We start from the raw sequence: 13400 nt of genomic DNA, 5'->3' as shown, positions 1-13400 counted from the left end.
TTGACTCTTATCATAAAGTCCAACATTTGGATTCTATGCAGATAGCACTCGTTGTTTGGATCAAACCAATCTGCAGCTACATGATGCTGAACGTGTTTTATACAAATCTCAAGAAGATTTCTTTTCACATCTTTTAAATGCCAATATTTCTTATAATAAAAGTTGAATGCTTGAAGTTGAAGAGCAACAATATTTATAAATACATCCGTTGGCCTTGATAGCCATTCAACTTCTGGTCCATCTTCGTCTTCGTGTTCATATTCACGTAATTGAATGTAAATCTCATTATCATTTGATCCCTCCATCGGTGTTTTTATATTTGTTTCACGGCAGCTGTCGCACTTAGTATTTTTGTAATTATTTTGAGCAATATATCCTGCAAAATATGCAATTGCATTTCCTTCATATGTCTCTGGTGAATTACTGTTGTCGATTATATTTATTATAAAGTTGTCGGAATAGTTCTCTTCTGAATATTTCGTTATTTCTTCAAAAGCTGTCGCAATAAGATCATCATTATCGTCATTATCCATTTCAATTGGAAAAGTTAATTTTTCTTGCAATTGAACAGTATTTATAGCTTCCATTTCACGAACTTCGGATGTACTCTCCATTAACGAAAGCGTTTCTGGACAAGTTACGTTGCCTTTGCCACTTCCGTAAATACATCCACTTGATAATATATGGCGCAATGTTAACCGTACCATTCTCGCGGTGGGATTACGGTTGAATCCTCCGCGTCCTCTAACTATCCTGGTTACATAGTGCTGTAGCGAGCTTGAAGTCTGGATAATGTTGTTGGATGGAACGATACATAGATAAAATTGCTCGCACAGTCATAATCATTCCATCAAAACACGAAGGTCTCGACATCTTGTTAGAAGAAATACTCCACTTTGAACACCATTCTATAAAAGATGTTAATAATTCTTCAGCCATTGCATTAGCATTTGATAACGGCCCCTTTTCTCCTTTCCAATCATTTAAATAGTACACGTTCATAGCATCTATTATTTTATTCATTTTGTATACAAAATCCGCAGATGCTTCCCATGAAGTACTTTTCAACACATTACTGTGGCCTGCTGTTGATATTGATGCAGCAAATCTTGCACTTAACATTTGAAAAGCTCTTTTGACATTCATGGCTTCAAAATTATTTGGATAAAAGTGCGCGTAGGTAATGTGATTTAATAAATTTGAAGTGCTTAAATTTCTGTCAAATTGCTACGTTCCAAATAAGTCATAAAACGATATTATTATTTCTCCGTTGACGTAAATATATTTATGCGATCTCAATTGACTAATCAACCGCTTGATAAGATGGGGCCAATCAAAGGAAGTAAAATAAGTTTCATTATTCAATAAAAAAAACGGTTGATGTGATGAAATTTTCCAATTACTGAAAGCTTTTCTGTTTGCTCCACCTTGGTCACATGTAATCAATTCAACATTTGCTCCTATATCTTTCAGTTTTCGCAAACATATCTCGGTGAGTTGAACAATTTCTTTATGCGTTGAATTTTTTCCGGTCAAAAAGTATGCTACTATTTGCCGCCAAGGATTTTCTGCATTAATACTATCAAGGCAAAATAATAAAACATGTTCCGCTGGTTGATCGCTTCGTCCTAGAGGTCCAAAATCTACTAATCCTTCAATAATGTCGTATTTTTTACTGTATTCTTCAAATTTTTTTATTGACATTTTATCAAATTTTAAGCAACAAAGTGTTTGCGAAGATGGTAGTTTTGATAAATTTTCTTGAATTTTCGAAAATATTTCTTCGCAGAATCCCGGTCGAATTTCTGTTTATGAAATCCAATTTCTCACAGAAGATTCTGATGAAAGATTTAATCTTGTTTTTCTCATTCGTGAATATCCACTTGCGGAATAATAAAACATAAATTTCGCAAGCTGTTTTTCTTCTTTTGTATATTCTGCTTTTCCTTTGTGTAATTGAAGCCTTATCATTGTTTTTGCTAGTGGTTTTAAATATTTTTTTCCATGCAAAAATTCATTTACACTGTGCTTGCAAACGTTTTTCTTCCTCTGAGCTTCAATATTGCGACGTTGCAAAATTGCTGTGACATTTTTTTGTTTTCTTTTTCTTTATATAAGAAGCTTTTTTAATCTCGAATTTTCTCTCTTTAATTTTTTGATTTCGGACAATTTTTCAATATATATTTGTTTGGAAGCAGACTTCTTTTTTGGAGGTTGTTTACTTTTTTTCTTTTTCAGCATGATCGCTTTCATTTCTACTTTTTTTTGAGAATTATTCTCCAGAAATGGAAATAATGGAAGTGGATTTCCATTGTTGAGCCATTCATCGTCATTTGCAAAGTTATCTCCAAAATTGCTGAAAAGTTCTTTTCCAGAAGGATAACACTTTTTATTCGTGATCTCCATAATGTCCGGAAAAACGGTGTCAGAAATTACTTCCATTGGAGTGCAATTTTGATCATCTGAGTGATTTCGGCAAATCAATTAGTATAAAAAAAAATTGTTTTTAAGAAAATTATTTACAATGTATTTTTTTAAACAATTATTTGTTTTTTTTGGCACTAATTAATTTGTGTTATTATTCTGTACATAGAAGTATTACGGTAAAATTATCGAAAACTGAATATTTTACAAAATATTTTAATTTTTATATCAAAATATGTCAGATTAAAATATAAAATAACTCAAAAAGTACTTAATGAAAAAATACTTTATTATAGTGTTTTGGAAAGCTCTCGATGTCAGCTACAAGAATACTAAATAAAAAATGTGGGTTTCCATTTAAGATTTTAAAGTTGACCTTTACATGATCTTTAAATGATTTTCCAAGGTCAAATCATTGTCACCATCTTATGACCCCCTCGAAACCAAACAACTTTTGTCTGAAACATTTTTCTCTTCCGGGCTTGGTTTTTGAGATATTCGACTGGATGGATTAAAATGGGCCACCCAGTATATATATATATATATATATATGTATGTATGTATGTAAAGATGTAAAGAAAACACATGGTTGCCTTTAAAAAGAAGTATGCACCTGCATGTTGCAAATTATATTTTTTTAAAAGCCAACTATGTATTTTTGATACCCCAATTGATTTGTCTCATTATTCTGTTATTTTGCGCGGTAAATCTGTTATCCATTATTGATTTTTTTACTACATGTGATATTGATTTTCATTGCTCAGCTGATTTTGTCTTTCATTTATTATGTTATTGTTTCGATGTTATAAATTAATCATTATTGATTTTTTTGTAGACAAATTTTTTTAAATATTTATTAAGTGATACATTTTTCATTATTTAATTTTTTTTTTTAATAAATATTTTATAAGTAATATTTAATGTTTATTCTTGTTTCTAGTATTTTTTATTTTGCGCAATATTCTGTTTTGTATTAAAATATTTTTTTCATAAAAATCGTATTTAAATGTTATGTTGTGCCTCCGGGAGAGGCACGGTAGTTGGGATCGTTTGTCGGAAGGAATTTAGGAATTCGGGCTCCGCCCGGGAACTACACGTACTTTAGTTAAATAATTCAGACACTTTCCGCGTTAAATAAATAGATAAATATCAGCTTTATTTGTGACTTGGCTTATTTACAATGTTCCCGCACATTAACTCGCGTCGCGTGTCACGATAGCGGATATTTCAACGTGCGCGAGTCTAGAGTTTCGGTCTCGAGACTCTTATTTTGAATCAAGATGTGCGCGTGATACTTAAATGTAAAAAAAATATTAATTCCTGATTTCAGCTTATTTTTATCGCTGTTAACTAATATATATTAATATTGTAATTTTATTATTATAATATATATTAATATTGTAATTTTATTATTATACATATGCGCGCGCGTATGTGTGTGTGTGTATATTTATTTATTTAAATTAATATAAATGTAGCTCGAAGAAGCATATTATGTCACGCTGTTATACGCAACGAGAAGTCTGCATGCCGCGTAACGCGTCGCTTCGTAATTGCCAATTTGCTTGAGAACGTAGTTACTGCATTGGCCGTTATGACGGTATGGCGCTGAAACCAGTGAGAAAGACCAGTCTCGCCTTAACCCGGGCCATTGGCTATCTGTCTATTCATCTGTGGATATACTATGTCTATGGCTGCAGCTTTTCAAAGCTGTCAGAGAGAAGCCTGAGAGAGGCAATGCCGGTGATTTTCGTGGGACGCTTTTTCTAGGCATGCAGCAGCGTGCATCCACTTTTAGGAATTGGAAATACTTATCCACATTTCGGTACTGTCGGTCAAATCTCCATATGGTTCATGTCCGTGCTACATCCACTTTTTGATACTGTCGGTCATTTAGTTCATATCCGTGCTACACCCACTTTTCGATCTTTTCGATCTTTTCGATAGTGGTAGTACACTAATTGTTTGACAAAGAGAAATGTTGGCGCCGTCTTTGTCTCTCTTTCATCACGATGTGTGTAGTATCCGTGAAAGCACACACCGATACATTGAGCACACGGATGCGATCGTTGAGAGGTAAATTTAGATAAGGAGCGACAATCCCGTGCTGTCCTTGTTCCTCTAACGTATCGCTTTACGGTCAAGATACAACCTGAAAATGATGTCTGGCATCTCGTGACAGAAAGCGATAATGCAACAAGACTAACGGGCGCCTATTTTTTGAGAATTTTATACTTGTATATAAACATATATGCACATATATGTTTAAATTATAGTTAAAATTATATATACAATTAAATATTGTATGTTGATTAATAATAATAGTAGAATAATAGGTAACAGAGTGAACAAATACACAAGATGTAAGACAAGGGTGCATATGTTAGACTTGGTACCTTGTTGCTTCGTTACTATAATATCGATGATACTTCGTGTATCATATCAACGGGATAGATAAATACCATGATTGTCAATCCTTGTTTGACATTATTTTGTTAATACAATTTACAAAAAAAGACAAATACAAAAGTTATTTATTTATTAATTATAATATGATAGTGAATAATAAATAGCATTAAAAATATATCGATATTAATATATATTTTTGAACAATAATATAAAACCAGATATAACAAAATAAATTATTTTATAGAAATATAAAACATGGTTAGTAGTAGAAAAAAATGAGGTGATTACGATAACTGTGGCCCCCTATTTGAAAGGTCGTTTCTGAAGACATTTTTTACGAAAAACACGGGAAAAATAGTAAAAAAAATTTCCGACCAATAGTTTTCGAGATATATCACTTTAAAGTATTGGACATGATAATAAAACTTTATAAAAACGGACCCAACGATGTTGACCTTGATATATGTTGTCAAGATCATGATTCTGAGTAACTTTTCTTTATAACTTAATCGGCGGTCTCTTATAATTTTTGAGATATTTCAAGTTAAAGTTTAATTCGAAACGAAAATTTGGTTTGGGTTATATAACGTAACCCAAACCAAATTTTAGTTTTAAATCAGAAATAGATTTGGGTTATGTTATATCTTCCGGAAGTAGAACCCCCCCGTAGGGGGGACGGAACCCACTGCTTCCACGCATATACTTTACAATGCGAAGCGAGGAAATTAAAATAAATAAAAAAATTAAATTTTAATAAAAAAATGTTTATATTTTGAAAAAATATTGAATAAAAAATAAATCAAAAATTACATTTATGGATAGAAGCTACACATGGAAGATACTCGCGACAGTGATCTTCACAACATATATTAAGATCAAGGTCATTGGGTCCGTTTTGTAACGTTTTATTATCATATCCAATACTTTAAAGTGATACATCTCGAAAACTATTGGTCGGAAATTCTTTTTACTATTTTTTCCGTGTTCCTCGTAAAAAATGTCTTCAGAAACGACCTTTCAAATAGGGGGCCACAGTTATCGTAATAGTGCCGAAAAAGTAAACAATAACTTAATTTAACATAAACAATAACTTATTCTGAAATAAAATTGTATATAAGATTTTAATATAAACTGTAATATAGGTTTATAATTAAATTCTTTATATGAATATATAAAATGTAATATGTATCATATATTATATTTTTATATATTTTTACGGTCGAGATACAACCTGAAAATGCTTTCTGGCCTCTCATGGCAGAAAGCAGTAATGCAACAAGACTAACGGGCGTCTATTTTTTGAGAATTTTATACTTGTATATAAACATATATTATATTTCTATTTTTAATTTATATACGTATATATATGTAGATTTCGAAAAAAATAATACTAATATCCGGCTTTGCTAATAAAACACCTACAATTTTTTTATAACATAGATATAAAAATAAAAGCGAAATATGAAATATATATATATATATATATATATAAAATAAACTTTTTTATTCCCAAAATCAGATATTAGTTTCACTAAAAGAATATTTAAAAATGTTTATTTTTAAAAAACATTTTCTCTCTTTGCTATAAATAAAGTTTATAAAAAATTTTATTTAAGAACTTTTTTATTTAACTTATATTTTTTTTTATTTTTTCATGTTATTCATCGATCTTTTTTAAGGACATGTCTTCGTAATGAAAACATGACTTCTTTAAAATACAGGCTGGAATTTTTGTATATCATCCACTCTTTATTTTAAGGCTATCTCTTCGTAACGAAAGCATGACTTCCTTAAAATAAAGATTGATATTTAGATTCATTTTAGATTAAATTGTCAAATACATATGGTATCTTGCAATAAATAGAAAAACGATGACTGAATATCGTTTGAACATGTCTCGATTGGACCCAATTGAATACGATTTATATGTGAAAAATCCTAAATACTATTTGCCAATCGTGCACCTCCAGAAAAAAATTCTTAAAGTAAAAAATTAATACATATATAGCTAAGATTATTATATTATACAGAGTGTCCCAAAGCACTCTTGACAACGCTCATGAGCAGGTAGAGCACAATAAATTGAACAGAAATGTCTTGTACCATTTTTTTCATAATAAAGGAGTTTTTAGGAGTAAAGTTTGATCTCAATCAGTGCCGACTTTTAGCCGGACGCACGTCAGTGAGCCGCCGGTCTGTTAGTGTGCGTCGCCGAAGAAGTGCTCACGCACACTACCAGGCGCGCAGCTAAAGATCGATGCTGATTGGCCAGACTTTACTCAATAATAACTCCTTTATTAAGCGTTATGGGAAAACATGTTACAGGACTTATCTGTTCAGTTTAACGTGCTCTACTTACTCATGAGCGTTCTCAAGAGTGCTTTGGGACACCCCGTATACATTTCTTCCAGATAAGATCTGCTACTTTTAGATTTATGCAATTATTTCAACTGTAATTGCGATCTTTGTATTATGCATATTAATGTTAACAAAAATATATATATAAACATATATATAAAGTTTTATCACTTATAAAACGTGTTGCACGATTGGCAGGTAGTGATTAGAGTTCTAGATTATAATCTAGGACTCTAGTAGTGACCGGTATTTAGGATTTTTCACATATAAATCGCAATCGACTGTGTCCAATCGATATATGTTCAAACGATATTCAGTCATCGTTTTTCTATTTATTGCAGGATACCATTTGTATTTAACAATTTAATATAAAATGAATCTAAATATCAATCTTTATTTTAAGGAAGTCATGCTTTCGTTACGAAGAGATAGCCTTAAAACAAAGAGTGGATGATATACAAAAATTAAGAAAGATTAAAAATCAACATTATATTCCAGCCTGTATTTTAAGGAAGTCATGTTTTCATTACGAAGACATGTCCTTAAAAAAGATCGATGAATAACATGAAAAAATTAAAAAAAGTATAAGTTAAATAAAAAAGTTCTTAAACAAAATTTTTTGTAAACTTGATTTATAGCAAAGAGAGAAAATGTTTTTTAAAAATAAACATTTTTAAATATTCTTTTAGTGCAACTAATATCTAATATTGGGAATAAAAAAGTTTATTTTATATATATATATATATATATATATATATTTCATATTTCGCTTTTATTTTTAAATCTATATATTATAAAAAAATTGTTGGTGTTTTATTCTGCCACGAGAGGCCAGAAAGCATTTTCAGGTTGTATCTCGACATAAAAATATAATATATGATACATATTATATATTATATATTCATATAAAGAATTTAATTATAAACCTATATTACAGTTTATATAAAAATCTTATATACAATTTTATTTCAGAATAAGTTATTGTTTATGTTAAGTTAAGTTATTGTTTACTTTTTCTACTACTAACCATGTTTTATATTTCTATAAAATAATTTATTTTGTTATATCTGGTTTTATATTATTGTTCAAAAATATATATTAATATCGATATATTTTTAATGCTATTTATTATTCACTATCATATTATAATTAATAAATAAATAACTTTTGTATTTGTCTTTTTTTGTAAATTGTATTAACAAAATAATGTCAAACAAGGATTGACAATCATGGTATTTATCTATCCCGTTGATATGATACACGAAGTATCATCGATATTATAGTAACGAAGCAACAAGGTACCAAGTCTAACATATGCACCCTTGTCTTACATCTTGTGTATTTGTTCACTCTGTTACCTATTATTCTACTATTATTATTAATCAACATACAATATTTAATTGTATATATAATTTTAACTATAATTTAAACATATATGTGCATATATGTTTATATACAAGTATAAAATTCTCAAAAAATAGGCGCCCGTTAGTCTTGTTGCATTATCGCTTTCTGTCACGAGATGCCAGACATCATTTTCAGGTTGTATCTTGACCGTAAAGCGATACGTTAGAGGAACAAGGACAGCACGGGATTGTCGCTCCTTATCTAAATTTACCTCTCAACGATCGCATCCGTGTGCTCAATGTATCGGTGTGTGCTTTCACGGATACTACACACATCGTGATGAAAGAGAGACAAAGACGGCGCCAACATTTCTCTTTGTCAAACAATTAGTGTACTACCACTATCGAAAAGATCGAAAAGATCGAAAAGTGGGTGTAGCACGGATATGAACTAAATGACCGACAGTATCAAAAAGTGGATGTAGCACGGACATGAACCATATGGAGATTTGACCGACAGTACCGAAATGTGGATAAGTATTTCCAATTCCTAAAAGTGGATGCACGCTGCTGCATGCCTAGAAAAAGCGTCCCACGAAAATCACCGGCATTGCCTCTCTCAGGCTTCTCTCTGCTGATACTCTTTTAGCTGACTCTCGCCCTCTATTATATCTTCTCTCTAGTTACGAGCGTCCGACGCTGCGTTGCTAAGACCCGAGACCCGAGCAGTAAGAGGGGCGCAGTAAGCATGAATGAAGAGATCCGGTCGAAAGTTGGAAGTAAATCCCAGCACTGATGTAAAACATATATAAGACATATTGATATAACATATATACGACATTTCTACTTACCGTGGTTACAAGAAATTATAATATGCACTGATGTAAAACATATATAAGACATATATAACATATATAAGACATTTCTACTTACCGTGGTTACAAGAAATTATAATATGCACCCATTTAAACTTAATATTGTATTAACACAACCATATTTGACTGACAGCTCTGTCAAGCTATACGTGTGACGTTTGTATTCTAACATGGCGGCCATTTTAATCGACCAATCAGGAGGAGGAACAAGTTGGCGCTTCTCTGATAATCTCTAATATCTCTAGGACTCTAATATCAAACAAGAATTGACAATCATGCTATTTCTCTATCCTGCTAATGTGATAAACTAAATATCGATAGTAACAAAGCAACAAATCTCACAAAGTTTAACAGGCACCCTTGTTTTACATATTGCATATTTATTCATTCTGTTATCTATCATTATTCATCATCACATAATATATTTAATTGCACATATAATTTTAACTATAATTTAAATATATATATACACATATATGTATATACGCAAATATAATATAAAATTCTTAAAAAATGAGCGCCAATTAGTTATGTTGCATTACTGCTTTCTGCCACGAGAGACCAGAAAGCATTTTCAGGTTCAAACCGTATTTCGGCCGTAAAGCAATACGCTAGAGGAACAAGGATAGCACGCGCTTGTCGCTCCTTGTTTGATATTATCTCCCACAATCGCATTCGTATGTTCAACATATCGGTATGCCTTCACAGACGCTGACACGTACAAGATGAAAGAGAGACAAAGACGGCGCAATCATCTCTCTTTGTCAAACGATCAATGTACTACTAGAAAAATGTCCCCATTAGTTGGTCTTTGCATATAGATTTAGTAATATCCGTTTTTTATATGTAGCCTCGAAGAAGCCATATTTCTTCCTCTAACATTTTTTGCTGCATTCTTTACAAAGCTTAAATTGGCGCTAAAGAGCCGGATTTTGCATTTTGGCTTTTAAAAAATTTATAATTAATAAAATACAACTCATGGCCAACTGCACCTAATCCGCCATAAACTGTACCAGAGCTGTAACTTGTTTATCAACTTATGAAATATTACTTCAACTCTTTTTTCCAAAAAATCGTTCTTTAGCGCCAATCTTACGATCCTACTGATTACAAATATTGCTGTTATAATTTAATTTTTTTTGTATTTTGGTCGTAAAGATACGAATTCATAGGATGCTCGTTTCAGCGTTGCATGTGGTCACGTGACTTCGACTCGACGCTAGCATCAAGAAAAAAAGCTGGATTTCCTCAGCTTCAGCGTTAAGCCGTGCTGTTGATCTATATGAAAGATTTTTTTTCCTGAATCGTGCTTCTTCCAAAATAATGACAGGAAAAAATGCGTGGTAAAATCCATGATTGTATCGTTCTATGAATATTGGATTTACTCAATAATGTTTTCTACGATAATTTTTTCTTTCCTGTTTTTGTAATTCATCATTTATCAGAACTGCTGCTAAAAGTTTCTTACATTGCCGATTTCGTTCCGATAATTTTTTCATACACTCGCTTAACTACATGTAATATTTATTTCTGAATGACATGATTCACATATGATTACACATACGGTATTGACGCTGTGAATTCGATGCTAAATCCTTCTCATGCGTTTTTCACAATGTAGCGTCAACTTTAATCACGTGACCTATTTTGACACTAAAAATGAGCGTCGAGCGTCATCGTGAAAAGGCACCTTAATACGAAAAAAACGTATCCATAATTCATGGCTTCTCTCCTGCCGACCCTTAATTGCGGATGACAATAATAGACGTATTATTTTAGTATTAGACGTAGTATTTACTGTACAAGGTACAGTAAATTTCAGTTTTATTCTTTTCGTAATGCTTATATAATTAATATAAAATGAAATAATATGTATATTATTTTTAGATATTCAAAACTGTGATTTTGACAAAGAAAATGATGGGGAAGAAAACAGCGCAGAAAGAGTGGAAAATGAAATGGCAGAAGCGATGAACAGTATTGCATCCTATTCAATAGATAAACAAGTGATCGATAAAGAATAAATGCTGTCCAAAAAAGATCTCCATTATATGATTATCGAATGCCTTTCAAAGAACGGAGTCAGTAAAAGATTGATTTATGGAGGAAAGTTTCTGAAGATTTAAATGGTAAAATTTTCATTTATTATTATATTTACTCTACACTTATAATTAATCACATTTAAAAGAAAAATATATATATAACAGAAATTTTCTTGTATAAGTATATCGTGAATTTATATTTCGGGAATATATACATCAACGGAAGCGGAAAAAAGAAAGAATTATCTCAAAGATCGTTACCGGAAGTCACTAAACAGTTACAAAAAAATTCAAGAATTTACTCAGAGAAAAGTGGTGCTGGTATTCCTAAAAATCAATCATTTAAACTTTAAACCATTATTCAAGCATCACTACTTAATGAGTTTCCTGAATGATATTTTTGAACGTTCGTAAGTTTTGAGTCGGTTCTCTTAAAATTGTTAATAATATTTTTTATTGAGTAATAATTCATATTAATTATTATCATCAATTGTAGATCGATCTCTTCTATAAAAATGGTTAGAGAACCACGACTATCTACGTCAAGTGCAGTAGAAAATGAAAATTTATTGGATGATAAATCATTCGTCAATACTATATATAGTGAGTAAGGAAAATAATGAAAATGAATTTCCATCTATATCTCCTAATCTTTCATGTAACACTCCAACACCATCGGAAAGAAAAAGTAAGTTTGTTTATTCATAATTTTTTATTTGTAATTATAAATGACATGAAATTTATCAATATAATTTTTACAGAAGGGAAAGGTTCGGTAAATTACGACGAATATAATAAAATTTTATTAGAAATGTTAAAAAAACCTTCCGAACTTAATCCAATCGATTGCTTCATGGTACGTTTAGCAGAGGGAATGCGAAGACTTCCCTATAAAGTAAGATCGAAGTTGGAACTGGAATTTTTAACCAAATTAAATGAAAAGAGCAATTAGAAATAAATAATTAAGTGTTATTTTTACTATTATTATCATTTCGCATTAAATAAATTATTTAACACTATTGAGATTATTTAATATCGTCTTTATTTTTAAATATTATTGATACATAATTATTGATATACCTTCTGGATATACATATACAAGGTGTGCCATTTTAAAGGACCCACTCAAATATCTCAGAAACACTGCGTTAAATCGAAAAATGTTTCAAACAAAAGTTGTGTGGCTTCAAGGGGGCCATAAGATGGTACCATTGGTTTGACCTTGGAAAATCATTTGAAGGTCATGTGAAGGTCAACTTTAAAATCTTAAATGGAAACCCCCATTTTTTATTTAGTATTCTTGTAGCTGACATCGAGAGCTTTTCAAAACACTATAATAAAGTATTTTTTTATTAAGTACTTTTTGAGTTATTTTATATTTTAGTCTGACATATTTTGATATAAAAAATAAAATACTTCGTAAAATATTCAGTTTTCGATAACCTTACCGTAATACTTTTATGTACAGAATAATGAGACAAATTAATTAGTGCCACAAAAAACAAATAATTGTTTAAAAAAATACATTGTAAATAATTGTCTTAAAAACAATTTTTTTTTATACTAATTGATTTGTCTCATTATTCTGTACATAGAAGTATTACGGTAAGATTATCAAAAACTAAATATTTTACGAGATATTTAATTTTTTATATAAAAATATGTCAGATTAAAATATAAAATAACTCAAAAAGTACTTAATAAAAAAATACTTTATTATAGTGTTTTCGAAAGCTCTCGATGTCAGCTACAAGAATACTAAATAAAAAATGGGGGTTTCCATTTAAGATTTTAAAGTTGACCTTCACATGACCTTCAAATGATTTTTCAAGGTCAAGTCATTGTCACCATATTATGGCCCCCTCGAAACCAAACAACTTTTGTCTGAAACATTTTTCTCTTCCGGGCTTGGTTTTTGAGATATTTGCCTGAGAAGATTAAAATGG

General features: G+C 30.7%; 1 long non-coding RNA gene across 1 annotated transcript; it reads left to right on the top strand.

The window, feature by feature from the left end:
• The first annotated feature begins 11774 nt into the window (after positions 1-11774).
• On the top strand, positions 11775-12394 carry LOC138937416 (uncharacterized). The gene is made up of 3 exons (XR_011447517.1): positions 11775-11864; positions 11951-12142; positions 12216-12394. It is a non-coding gene; the product is annotated as an uncharacterized lncRNA (long non-coding RNA).
• Positions 12395-13400: the final 1006 nt, after the last annotated feature.

The sequence above is a fragment of the Polyergus mexicanus genome, unplaced genomic scaffold (genome assembly GCF_030449975.1).
Source record: "Polyergus mexicanus isolate NDT 795.1 unplaced genomic scaffold, iyPolMexi1.0 SCAF_10, whole genome shotgun sequence".
In the NCBI taxonomy this organism is placed as follows: Eukaryota; Metazoa; Arthropoda; class Insecta; order Hymenoptera; family Formicidae; genus Polyergus; species Polyergus mexicanus.
Note: the sequence above shows the minus strand (reverse complement) of the source record. Positions and strands in the feature narration are given on the sequence as shown.